Below are 12,906 nucleotides of genomic sequence, written 5' to 3'. Positions count from 1 at the left end.
ACAATGTATATTTCTAGGAAAATCGCGATGGGGTTTAATTTCATTTCAAGAGACATGAGCAAGAAAGATATACATTTCTGGAGTCTAAATTTCATTTCCGTTTCCGGAAAGTTTCTCCATTCCTTGCGTTACAAAGATAGGCGCCAAGTTTTAATAAGCGCTTTTCCTGATAGAAACTAATCAATGTTTCTTTTCACATGCAGACTCCACACAGAAACAAACGTTTGGGGGGATCGACTCGGGGCGAGTTGAGCACCAGAAGCTTAGAATTCTCGAAACGCTACGAATCTGACTTTTAGCACAGCCGACCTAATTTGCTTCTAGGCCGCATTCATTGCGTACGCATCACAGGACAGAAATGAAAGGAGTTTTATCGGTTCAGAGAGAATGCTTCTTTCTACGGTTTATCTTCCTACGTGCTTCAAAGAAGAGTACCTGCTTTAACCTTCTTCCGTCTTTCTCTCTTGAATAGTTATGCTTGTATATACGGAAAATCTTCTACTGAATTCCACCAACTTCAGATACTAGTACTTTTGTATTCGTCGGGGGACCGAGAATGTCCTCTCTTTTTTTAGAGATAATTTTGGAATTCCAGCAAGAATTCTAATATCTAAGATAAAATGTAAAACTGTCCGTGTTTAACTACAGCGCTACTATAAACGATTCATTCGTTTTTAAAACGCTATATTTTCCAAAGCATTATACGTACAAATATGATTGATATATAAAAAGAACCGTAAACTCACCAACTTTCTTCACACTCTACAAATGTTCTATGTGTGCCTCTTGGGTCACGCGACACACGTCCAGGCGGTAGTCGAGCTCGTTCCACACATTTTGTACCATCATCCTATCAATGGTCATCACTGCAGTATCGATGCGTTCCCTCAGCTCTACTAGTGTTCTTGGCAGTGGGGGTACGTAAACACGATCCTTAATGTACCCCCAAAGGAAGAAGTCACAAGGCGTTAGATCAGGTGATCTGGGAGGCCAAGTGAACAGAGCTACGTCATCCTCACCAACGCCCAATCCAGCGATGCCGAAGTTCATTTTTTAGGTAGCGACGAACATTGCCGATACCACCGCAAAATGCTTTGTTTACATGGCGGTTCTTTTGAATGCGCGTTGCACTGCTATAACCGACGAACATCTCGCATATTCCAACAAACAGAAACTATTTTCTTGCTTTGTCGCCATTTTGTTAAGGCACTGAACTCATGCTGCCAACTGGTGCAGATATTAGAAACTTGGTGAGTTTAGGGTTCTTTTTATATATCAATCATATCTGTATGTGTGATACTTTGGAAATATAGCGTTTTAGAAACGAATGAATCATTTATGGCAACTCTGTATTTAAGTACTACGCCACGAAGGCGTATTTGGGAATGCATGTATATATCCAAGTTTTCTTGACCTCGGCATTAGTTGGAGGTGAGTGGACAGCTACGCGTNAAAGGCACTGAACTCATGCTGCCAACTGGTGCAGATATTACAAACTTGGTGAGTTTAGGGTTCTTTTTATATATCAATCATATCTGTATGTGTGATACTTTGGAAAATATAGCGTTTTAAAAACGAATGAATCATTTATGGCAGCCCTGTATTTAAGTACTACGCCACGAAGGCGTATTTGGGAATGCATGTATATATCCAAGTTTTCTTGACCTCGGCATTAGTTGGAGGTGAGTGGACAGCTACGCGTTCCGGCACTACATAACTGACAGAAGCAACCTTTTGTGTCGGTTCACACACACACACAACTGTATTCATATTACCGTATTTACATATTCCTCTCAAAAACAGACTGACGCACATACTGCGGTAGGCTTATTATTACAGCAGAAAAGGCCTGCGTACAATCTTCGCCACAAACCACGTTACGCACTTAGAATGTACAGCTGCGTTCGCGCGTGCGTATTTTATATTACTACACGATAACTATCACATAACATTTAAATAAACACACATAAGCCTCGGGTTAAACAACCGTTCATCCTTACCTCAGTTGCAGTTGATGTGATCTATAACTCTTCAGGCTGCAAGACAGGCGTTTTATCGATAAACTCCACTAGTTCTGTATGAGAACATGTATCGTAAACATTTCTTCTTCTTCTTCTTCTTCTTCTTCTTCTCCTGCAAGACCCTCTGGCTTCTTCCACTGCACAATTAATTCTGACGAAATCCCAATCTTTACGACATATGCAGAATTCCTTCGCTAGGCAAACGATTAATCGCAACGTCTGTAACTATGCAGGATATAATAAAACACAGAAGAAAGGAGATTTGTTCCCGGCCCACGATCCCAGTGTTGAAGTAACAACTGTGTTAAACTGTGAGCTTCATCATCAAAACAAAACATGAATACACGACTTAGAAACTTCCATGAATGTCTTCATCTCTGTGGCAGAGACGAATTCAAGTATCTTCTTTCTCTAAACCCCAGAGGTTTTCAGAGACCCCATTAATACTGGAGTTAGTACTGATGCAGGAAACTCCTTCACAGGACATCTTTGCCCCCGAACTCATTCCAGTCATATCGCGGTGTGTAGGAAACTTAATATGAACTGTAAAACACTGGTCGAAACAATCATATCCCTTAAAGGCAGCCGGAAACCAACTGCGTCAAAACAAGCACCAAGACATGAGACAAAAGATGCAGTCTTGCTTCATTCGTAATTTGTCAACATGATGACTCAACAGGCGTGCGGCGGTTTTCATAATCTCCTTCGTTTCAACTGTGCTCCTTTCTTTGCGTCATGTCGCAGACATCGTGTCTTGACTGTTACATATCTTGACGTACGCCGGTGTGCGGCCTATCTAATACTGCTGCTGAAGAAAAGTAAAGACTACGGCCTAATATTCTTTGCTCTCTCAAAGACCTGATCCTCCTTCCTTGCGCGTTCCAAATCTCCTACTGAGTCGATAGGCAGGTTTCATTTCGGCACTTGTAAAGCTTTAAATGCGACGTTATTAGGTAGCGGCGGAAAGCCGTCTTAAGCTTCGGCTCGGAAGTGACACGACGAAGTTTCCAAGTTTGGGTTCCAGGAATAAAAAGTAGGTTGGAATTGGTACGCAGAACTCCATCGATTTGACCGAGTGAAACAGTGAACTTCGGTCACTATCAATTTTTAAAGCGAGTCAATCTGTAGGCGACGGAAATCCTGCCGCTACTACTGCACCTGGAAACAAATGGCGCCCGAAAGGATAAAACAGAGGCCATATCGTCATATTACTCGCAATGTTCTCTTACCCGCAGAGATCAAACTCATTCTGCTAAACATACCTCTCTGAGAGCGTGCGGGTTGGACTACGGCATGAAGAGGCATGGGGGAGAGGAGGTATAGCTCCGCAATTCTTGGCCTAGGTGCTAGATGGAGGTGAGTGGTCTGATTTAAGCTATGGGCGCATTACCTCCAGGAAAATCGCTCCCGGTACCCGCTGGATAGGAGACTTGCTGGAGTAGGGCCGGTCTGGATGCTGTGAAGTACAGAAAAATTTCTTACGCCTACCGGGAATCAAACCCCAAAAATTCCATCCCGTAGTTCGTCGCTATACCCACTGATCTATCGAGGCTTGTTTCAGATATCTACGTTTCAGAAAAGTAAATGCCTATAGTAAAATGTGCAAAACGATGCACAGCCAAATAAGAGAAATAGTAAGATCTGAGGTTTTCACGGCGGTAACTTGGAAGAATGCTGCCTTCTGGGATGTTGCGCTGTGTAGATCTGGTGTAAACCGATGTTTCGGAGGAAAGTATCGCCTATATATTCAGAGTAGAAGGTGATACGTTCCTCCGAAACATTGGTTTACACTAGATCTACACAGCGCCACATCCCAGAAGACAGCATTCTTCAAGAGAAATAGTGTCCAATAAAAGTCTACTGCACAGCACTGGACCCTGATTATATATGTTACGATTCGAATCTACTGTTGTTAGTTGTCCTGTCGCGCTGTACATGATATTAAGGTCAGTCCAGCAAAAATATTCGTACTTATTTAGAGGTTCATTTATGTCTGCTACATCAGTGAGTGTCGAAATAAAGCATACTCCTTTCATCTATACGTCTTAATATTTTAATAAAGATCTGTTAATTTATCTTCACAGCACTCGTGCAGGATCAGTAGTATAAAGCAGACTTCTTGCTATTTATTTATTTATTTATTTGCAGTTTATTTAACGACACTGTCAGTAACTCAGAGTACATAGCGTCGAAGACATTTTTCTTTCCTTTGGCGCTACAACCGCAATTTGGGCCTTGGCCTACCTCCATGAAACTCCGTTTCACTTTGGTTTACTAGCTCTTAAGACATTCTGTAGGATTCGTTGGGCGTGTGATCAGCTCGTCACAATGCCTCTACATAAACACAGGAAAACACAAACGCAGAATAAACGCATACACATACACCAAACATCCATGCCTTGTGTGGGATTCAAACCCACGGTCCCGGCTTCCGAGTGAGCGAAGACAGTGCATGCCTTAGACCGATAGGCTACCGTGACCTGCAGAAGACAACTTACTACCCAATTTTTGTATTCATCCGCGACATTTCTATAAAGTCTAGGTTAAGTTAACACGTACGTTACGTACCGGCATCATCACATGCTATTTTCTGTCATAGCTGCGAGAAGTCACAAGTATCCTGGCGTACCTCAAGAAAAGGTCTCTATCGAGATTTGAACTGCGTACCTTTTAAGCCAGGAGCATTATCGTTTGAAACAGCCTGTTCTTAGTTTAATGTGAAATATGTGCTAATACGCCTGTATCTAAAGCGAATAAGCACATATTTCAAACAAGCAGTCCAGCAGTATCTGGAATGAACCGAAATACGTTTCTGTACAACCGCCGTTAACATACTTCAGATATTTCAAGTACTCTCTCCTGCAAAAATACTTGTAACGTGCATAGCTAGGCAACGGTTCGGTAAACACATTTCCTAACACAGTCAACTATAGAACTTCGGTTGCTTGGTATCGAACGTTTCAATAATCGTGCTTCCGCTACAAGGAACAGTGAATACATTGTTACAATTGTAAACACGTTCACGTGACAACGCGTATATAAACAGACTGTTACCACGGATGTGAACACCAGAACTCTTCAAAGAGGTGACTGCTATCCCAGCCGCCTAGCAGGGATAAAAGGAGGACAGTTGAGAAACCGTCAGCTCAAAAGTTAAGTCGGGGGTCAGAAGTGAATTAGTGTTATATTTTAGCGTCCTGTTGCACTGATTTAAGTCCATGGTTTATTTCACCGTCTTTTAGTGCATACATTTATCTACCTCACTCCTTTCTCCCGCACTACATGTTTCGGCACAAAAGTGCCATCTTCAGGTGCTTATTTGATTAACGTCAAACGTCATATTAAAATAATTAAAATATATATTTATCATATATACTGATAAATATTAAAAATATTAAAATTGTTCAGGATTTTTCCTACGTCGTATCTCACTTCTCGAGTCACATCTAATCTCTTCTGTCGGAGCACTCTTTCTATTATCTTGTGTGTATTGTGCTTTATGTTGTGTCTTGCTCCTGTGACTGCGTGTGTTATATTAGTGTGCTTTCGGGAGACATATCATTCAAGGCAGTTCAAGGTGTGAGCAGGAATTCTTCGTTCGTCATAGCAGGATGGAAGACACTAGTGGTCCAATAAGGAATTGATCGATTCGTAGACAGTCATTGATTGTGAGCTGTTAGAGCTGAGTGTAATTGTAAAGGAACACCAATAAATTCATTCATCGGATTTAGAGCCCATTATTTTCGTCACGCGTACCCCTCTATACGTGACAATATAAAGCTTAAACGAAGCAACGATAAAATAACCAAATTTTATTGCAGGTTTGTTCTTAATACGAATAAAATCTTCACTTAATAGGCTCATGACTGCTTTTTTCCTGGTTCCGTAATAAATATTGACTTCTAAACTGTTTTCAGGGCTGGTGTTTAGAGAAGTAAGTGGGACTGTATCATAAAACTTCCCAATAATTTCCGAAAGCCCACACAATGCAGAGATCCATGACTTATCACATTCAACACAATATGAACATGTCACGATTCCAACTTCATGAGCGCCAGCCATCAGTCAGACTTTCTGGTTGATCATATTGGATAGATTAATTAATTCTAAAATCCCATGCCTCTGGCTGGACAATCACAGATAAAATATTCTGACACTGGAATATTTGCTATTCACTGGTATGAAATCTACACCGCGTGAGAGCAACGTATAACTGCAACGAAATTAATCTCGTTCATAATTTTCTATGCGGACAATAGAAACAGATCTATAAATTTGTCCCTCTAACTAAATTTTGTAAATAAAATTAGGAATACAGCGTTCCCTTCTCTACACTTATCGGTGTATTTGCTTCCTTCTTTTTCAATTCGCACGAAAACATCAGTTTTCCACTTCAGAAATTTTTTACAGCTCCCCCCCTCATATCTACGCATGCGCAATCGTGCACACGTTGACGAAGGTGTGAAAATTTCGACGTAAGAATCTGAACACAAATTAATACAGAAGCATTTACACACACACTCACATATACCGACATCCCTAACCTGAATACAAGTGCGCATGCGTTGGTCGCCTTTTTTTTTATTATTGCTGGTGGGGTGGGACTAAGTCCCTTGTAAGGCCGCGCCATAACTCAAGCGGTTAGTCGCTGACTTCCCACCGCGGGTTCCATCCTGGGTCTGGTCAAGTGGGATTTGTGGTGGACAAAGTGGCGCTGGGGCAGGTTTTCTCCGAGTACTTCGGTTTCTCCTGCCAATCTTCATCCCACCAATTGCTCCACAATCACCCTCACCTATCATCTGGGACTGGTGCAATAGGCCAAAAGTGGCCGCAGTACAAGGAACTTAGTCCCACCCCACTAGTAATTAAAAAAAGTCCCTTGTACCTGCCCCAGCGCCACTTTGTCCACCACAAATCCCACTTGACCAGCCCCGTAATCGAACCCGGGCCGCCGCGGTGGTAAGCCAGCGACTAAACGCTTGAGCTATGGCGCGGGCTTGGTCGTCTTTACGTAACAACTACCTCTATTCCATTTTTAACTAACCCCCTTATATTACGAAACAAACAATATCGTTGAACGTTACTCAGCATTATGTATGGAAGTGTTAATGTGTACATTAATGTAGGCCGTTACACAATATCTCTTTAATTGCTCCATGTGTACTGTCCCTTCTCCGAAATTTGTGCTGCATGTTCGACTGCTTGAAATGCTACCATGAAACATCACGGGGATTCGCGTGCGATGCCCCAATTATACTCGACTTTCTCGGTAGCCTGAATATTGTTCGTTTCTTCGGCATCATTTCAATTTATGTTCTGCCACTATGCGGACTGTGTTCTAGGAATCTGGGGGCAGCGATCTTAATCTGACCCAAGCCTTGTGTACTTGCATGCCATGTGGCACCGGGCTAGTCTGCCTACAGGCGGCGTCTTATAGTCTGACTGTCAACACTTATAGCAATGCTGTACAACAAATGTGGATGGTTTGTTGGAGACAGTGTTTTGTTTTGCGTATGTTGGAGTGTTTTTTATTGCTAGTGGGGTGGGACCAAGTCCCTTGTACTGCGGCCACTTCTGGCCTATTGTTACCAGCCCCAGATGATAGGTGAGGGTGATTGTGGAGCAATTGGTGGAATGAAGATTGGCAGGGGAAACCGAACGTGGGACACCTTCCGATGTCCTGTCCGGACCCAAAGTCAAGGGCCCCTACATTATCACTTCCCACACGAAGTACTCAGAGAAAACCTGCCCCAGCGCCACTTTGTCCACCACAAATCCCACTTGACCGGACCCGGGATCGAACCCGGCCCGCCGCGGTGGGAAGCCAGCGACTAACAGCTTGAGCTATAGCGCGGCCATATGTTGGAGTAAGTGTCCATAGAGGAAACGTACTTACTTCTCACATCACCACTTTTGTACCGATTGGCATCGACCATGGGCGTGATGAAGGATGATCAAATTCGTGTTGGATTTAAACGGACGATCACAGTGGCCGTGCGGTCTAACGCATCAACTGTCTTCACTCGCTCGAACACTGGGGTCGTGGGTTATATCACTCAAGGCAATGGATGTATGTGTTTTATTGCGTGTTTGTGTTGTTCTGTGTGTAGGAAGCGGCCTTGCGACGGGCTGATCCCCCGTCCAAGGTGTCCTACCGAATGTGTATAGGATTAAGAAGAGCGATAGATAGATGGATAGATAGATAGATAGATAGATAGATAGATAGATAGATAGATAGATAGATAGTAGTAGAAAATATTTTGTGCCTTAGACCGCGTGGTCAGTGCGATCGGCTCTATAAAAAGTAGGATACGGAAAAAATGGAAGAAGTGCCGTCGCGTAACCTGAAAGTCAAATAATAGAGGTAACAGAACAAGAAAGTTGCCCCAATGCCTATGCACCACACCAGCGGTGGTGAGAGTAGTCCAAAATAGCTTCAAAAAGTCCCAATAAATGAAATGTTGGGCTTAAACGTAACCAAGATTTCCCCCAGTCACAATTTTCAGAAAAAAAAAACGAACGTGGTAGGAAGAGCTGGACTTGCGCAACAGATTTGGAGAGTTCCAGTCTACGTGAAAGCCGACCAGGAACACTGACATTGTAGCATGCAAGTTATATTCACTTGAAACAAAATACATTGTTTAAGCCTCCATAACTAGGGTCACAAACTCGTTTCGTAGTCCGTACACACCGAGAATAAACTTGTGGCTTAAGGGCAGCAGCGTGTAGAAAACCGAAATTAACGGCCGTCGGGATTCGTTGCGCTGACCACGCGACACCCTCTATCTGCTAATGTTGGCACTAACTTCGCAGACAAGGGGCGGTCGCTCGGTCGGTATAGTTCGCTTGCGGACTAAAACCACGGAGTTTAGTTTAAGTTAGTTAGTAATAATCGTCCATATTTATATTATAAATGCAAATTCAAATAGCTCTCAAAATTTGGCATTGAATCTGCTGACTTCTTCCAAATAACATGGGGAAATAAATAAACGAGATGTGAGAGCACTATTATTACTGCCTTCTATGGGTCATGCTCCATCTTATGAGCATCAGCGGACCAATGTATTGGATCAGTGGTAGCTAACGCAGAATTACTGATACAAATATCCTGACCAGAGCCTTTGCCGAGTAATTAACGCCATAACAGATTAATGAAGCCCAGACTGTGACATTTAATTTGTCGCGTTAATAACGCTACAGCGGACATGTCGCAGCTTCCCTCCCTGAAATCAGCAGAATGTACAGCAAAAGAAACTGCTTTACTTTTCTTATTGAATCCCCTACTGAAAGTGCTGTCCAAGATCCATCAAGCCACTCTCGAGCGAACTCTGCAACTGAGGTCGCTTTCAACGATATCAAGAGAGGTCACTGTGACTAACTCGCTGATTGGATAACAGGAGATACCTTACAGACGGGTAGGTCAACGAAGTGGCCAATTTCATTACACAATTGAGGTACATTTTCCATCTGACTAAATTAATCAATTAACTGCTTAATGATGCTGCCACGAGCCCTGGTTCTATAACGTCGAATGTTGGGGATGATAACCAAGTAACGCACTGTAAATGATGAGGAAGGAAACCGTCAAAGAAATTCGATGTTTCACCACACGTCATTGCGTTACGTACACAGTGGCACAAAAGTTAGTTCATCTCAAGAATCATCTCGTACTGAAGCGGATGTTCATATTTAAACCTGTAAATCTGTTGAACGGAATCTGATGGTTGTTGAGCTGTGCACTGAATGAGGTAGATCACATTTCAATCATTTTTTTAAGTTCAGTAAAGTAACAAAAAGTTTATAACATACTCTCACGTGTATGAGTGACTATAGACGGGGTTTGGATTGGTGACTCGATTTATTGACCACTTACACAGACCATTCGAAACTACAAGTAACTATAACAGCCTCACCGGTTCTCAGTCTGTTACAGTCTCCATCATTCGTTTCCTGGCAACAGCTTCTAACAGTGGAGATTCTTCAGCTTCCGTGCTCACATCGTTGTCCTCTGGCTAATACGCCGCGACTGAACTCTTTGCTTCAAGTGGCTAACTCCCAGACTGGCGGCCACCTCACACCAACCTCCTAGTCTCCGCTTCAAAGACTAACTTCTAAAACTGTCTCGGTTATATCTCGGCACGACCCGCGCAGAAAACACGGTTTTCCAACATTTCCTGTATTGTTACGCGTGGATTCGTTGCCGTGGGAACATGTGTGTTTCGCGGTCGTTACCTATTAACGGGTCTACACGCTATAATACTTTAGTGATCACTTTACTAATCAGTTAACTGACTTTCAGGTCAACCTGTATAATAATCTTATATGCTGAGGCCAGGAACAAGACGCAGTGCACGATGTTTCGAAGGATAAAACACCTGAAAGGCTGAGGTTTTAGCTAAGTCGATTAGAAGTCTGCAGGCAAAAGTCCGCGGATTAATAGCTGTCGCATAGGATAGATGTCATTAGCGTCCTGCTTCGTCAGTCTTTATTCCCTCGTAGTTCATTTGAGGTTTCGATTAGAGTTATGACATTCAGAAGTCGTACTGAAGAATTCATTGTAATCCTCTTGTTGAGTTTCAAACCCCGACCACGTGGTAAGAAACTGTGTAGCGTTACCTCATGCCATATCATACGAGGCCGTACATCATGAAATATCCTGCTATGCGCCACCGGAAGCGGGAGGGAAACTTCCACCCCTGTTCCAAACATTACGTCAGAATTTAGCGTCCATGCCAATGAAGGGAAAGTATAGCTCTTGGGATTTTTCTGCTGTTTGTGTAGGGTCAGCGTGATTCATCCCCTCTCGACTGCAAAAAAAAAGTGTTATGTGTCCAACCCAGAGTATAAACAGTGAAGTCAAACAGCGGACCGCGAGGAAGCAGATGGTCACGATATGGTCTCAATAAATATTGTGGCTTTCGATGTTCTCATGGCAGTTTTTATTAAGATTACTGTCTTCTGTTCGTCGTGAGTTTGGTAGATGAGCACCAACATTTAGAAGCAATTTGTTGTGGTCTTCATCTTTACGGTAGAAAAGTATTCTGAAGCTGGAGGCAGCAGGTTCTTCCGAAACGTCATACTCATTCACTAAACTATATTTCAACGCTTACCAGAAGAACGCAATCCAAATAAAGATTGGCACGCTATGGCTGTAGAGTTCGTGTCTGAATAAGACACCAGAGCCCACAATTTGAAACTAAAGCGTTGCTAAATTACCGTATTTCAGACAATTCTGAAGGGCTATGGTAAGGTAAGGTGAAGCTGCTCCTCTGCTCAATTAATTAAGCACTACGCCATGAAGACGTATGGGGAATGGAAGCATAGCTCCGCCATTCTTGACATGGATATTACACGGAGGTCTGTGGTCAGTTTCACGTCACGGCCGCTTTAGCCCCGGGGAAAGAATAGGAGGCTGGGTGGGCCCCAAAGGCAGTCTCAACACTGCCGGTAATCAAACCAAGGCCGTCCAGCCCGTAACTCGTCGCTACACCGACTGAGCTATTCCGGCTCCTTCTAAACAGACATGGCAGTGGTATATTATACTGAGCAGCGCTGAGTTTCTGGAATTTTTCCGCCGTGGAAAATTTCATATTACCTCCCTCTGACAAAACTGAGCCTAGGTGGAATGCAGCTGACTGACTTAGGCTGCGCAGTGACTGGGCTCAACTCTTTCTAGGAGGCCCGTGTGGGCAGGTGCCTCACTCCTTTTCATATGAGATCCAGCTTATGAAACGGTGCGTTCCTTCCGAACAATACATGACGACCGAAGAACAAAAACTGAGCACTCCAAATTGCATATTTAAATATAGCATGTAGGGACCGCTGGGTGGGACCTAACTTATCAAAAAAAAAATCAACGAACCGTGGGTTGTGTTGTGTAACAATTAATACTAAGGATCTTCGCTTCATGTAGTTGGTAGACCTTTGGGAAGTTCCGGGAATTTTGGCACAACAATAGATCAACTTGCTGTCAGTCGTACATTAGCATTATTCTTTCCGATGGAGTATATGCCCCCTCCCCTTTAAAATTCATTCTCTGTAACTACTCACCCAGTGTTTCGTGTCTTTCTTCAACTGACTTATCCTATACGCTGTTCCCAATCGTATCTCTGAGCCAGTTATTTACCTGTAAAGAGAAAGCAACTGAATTAATTTTAAGTTACAAGAAAAATTCCACGGAATATGACACTATAAAAATATTTACACAATACACAAGACTTAAATATCATACCTACATTATACAAGTATTCCAATAAAATATGTGAAGATCAACGTGGTATATGTAAAGAAGCCCCTGTTCCTATGCACCAGGCTCCACACATTTTTATTACTAGCACTAAATTGGCGTAAGTAACCGGTTTCAAGTTCGACATGCTTTACTCTGGTATCGAGAAATTTTACTTCTTCCTTATTTCTGTTCTTGTTATTTAACCGACGGGAAGAATCACAAGGTATGCAATAATCATACATGTGCATAAAATACTGTGAGGGTTAAGCAGTTATAGGTTTATACACATATAAAACAAAAAAAAATGTGCAACGAAGAACCTAAAACAGTCCGTTTCCTGTAAGTTAATTGGTAAAAGATAAAGCTATCCCAGTAACAGGCCGTGGAGGCCCACATGGTTGAGAGACGTCGGGACTCCCACATTTTCTAGACAATCGGCTCACAAATGGCGGCGAGATTGTCAGCCTTAAGAGCCGGCCGCCCTTTACCCCTAGGAAGATTCCTAGCAACCATTTTTGTTAGAGGCTGAGTCGACCACATGGCCATAGTGCGGCTGGAAGGATTAGGTCAATGAAAAATCTAATGACCTCACCGGGAATCGAACCTACAGTCTTCTTGGTATGAAACTTGTTATGAGTTAAAACTGAAATAGAACGC

The 12,906-nt window shown here is 42.9% G+C and overlaps 1 protein-coding gene across 1 annotated transcript in view; it reads right to left on the bottom strand.

Annotated features, from left to right (window-relative positions):
- LOC111868698 overlaps window positions 1-12,142 on the bottom strand; it is a 161,999-nt gene extending 149,857 nt beyond the window's left edge. The window contains exon 1 of the mRNA XM_033753138.1: window positions 12,072-12,142. The gene's annotated coding sequence lies outside the window, so the exon portion shown is untranslated. The remainder of the gene's footprint in view (window positions 1-12,071) is intronic.
- Window positions 12,143-12,906: the final 764 nt, after the last annotated feature.

This window comes from Cryptotermes secundus, unplaced genomic scaffold, assembly GCF_002891405.2.
Source record: "Cryptotermes secundus unplaced genomic scaffold, Csec_1.0 scaffold1184, whole genome shotgun sequence".
NCBI classification, from domain to species: domain Eukaryota; kingdom Metazoa; phylum Arthropoda; class Insecta; order Blattodea; family Kalotermitidae; genus Cryptotermes; species Cryptotermes secundus.
This window is presented reverse-complemented; position numbering and strand designations above follow the sequence as displayed.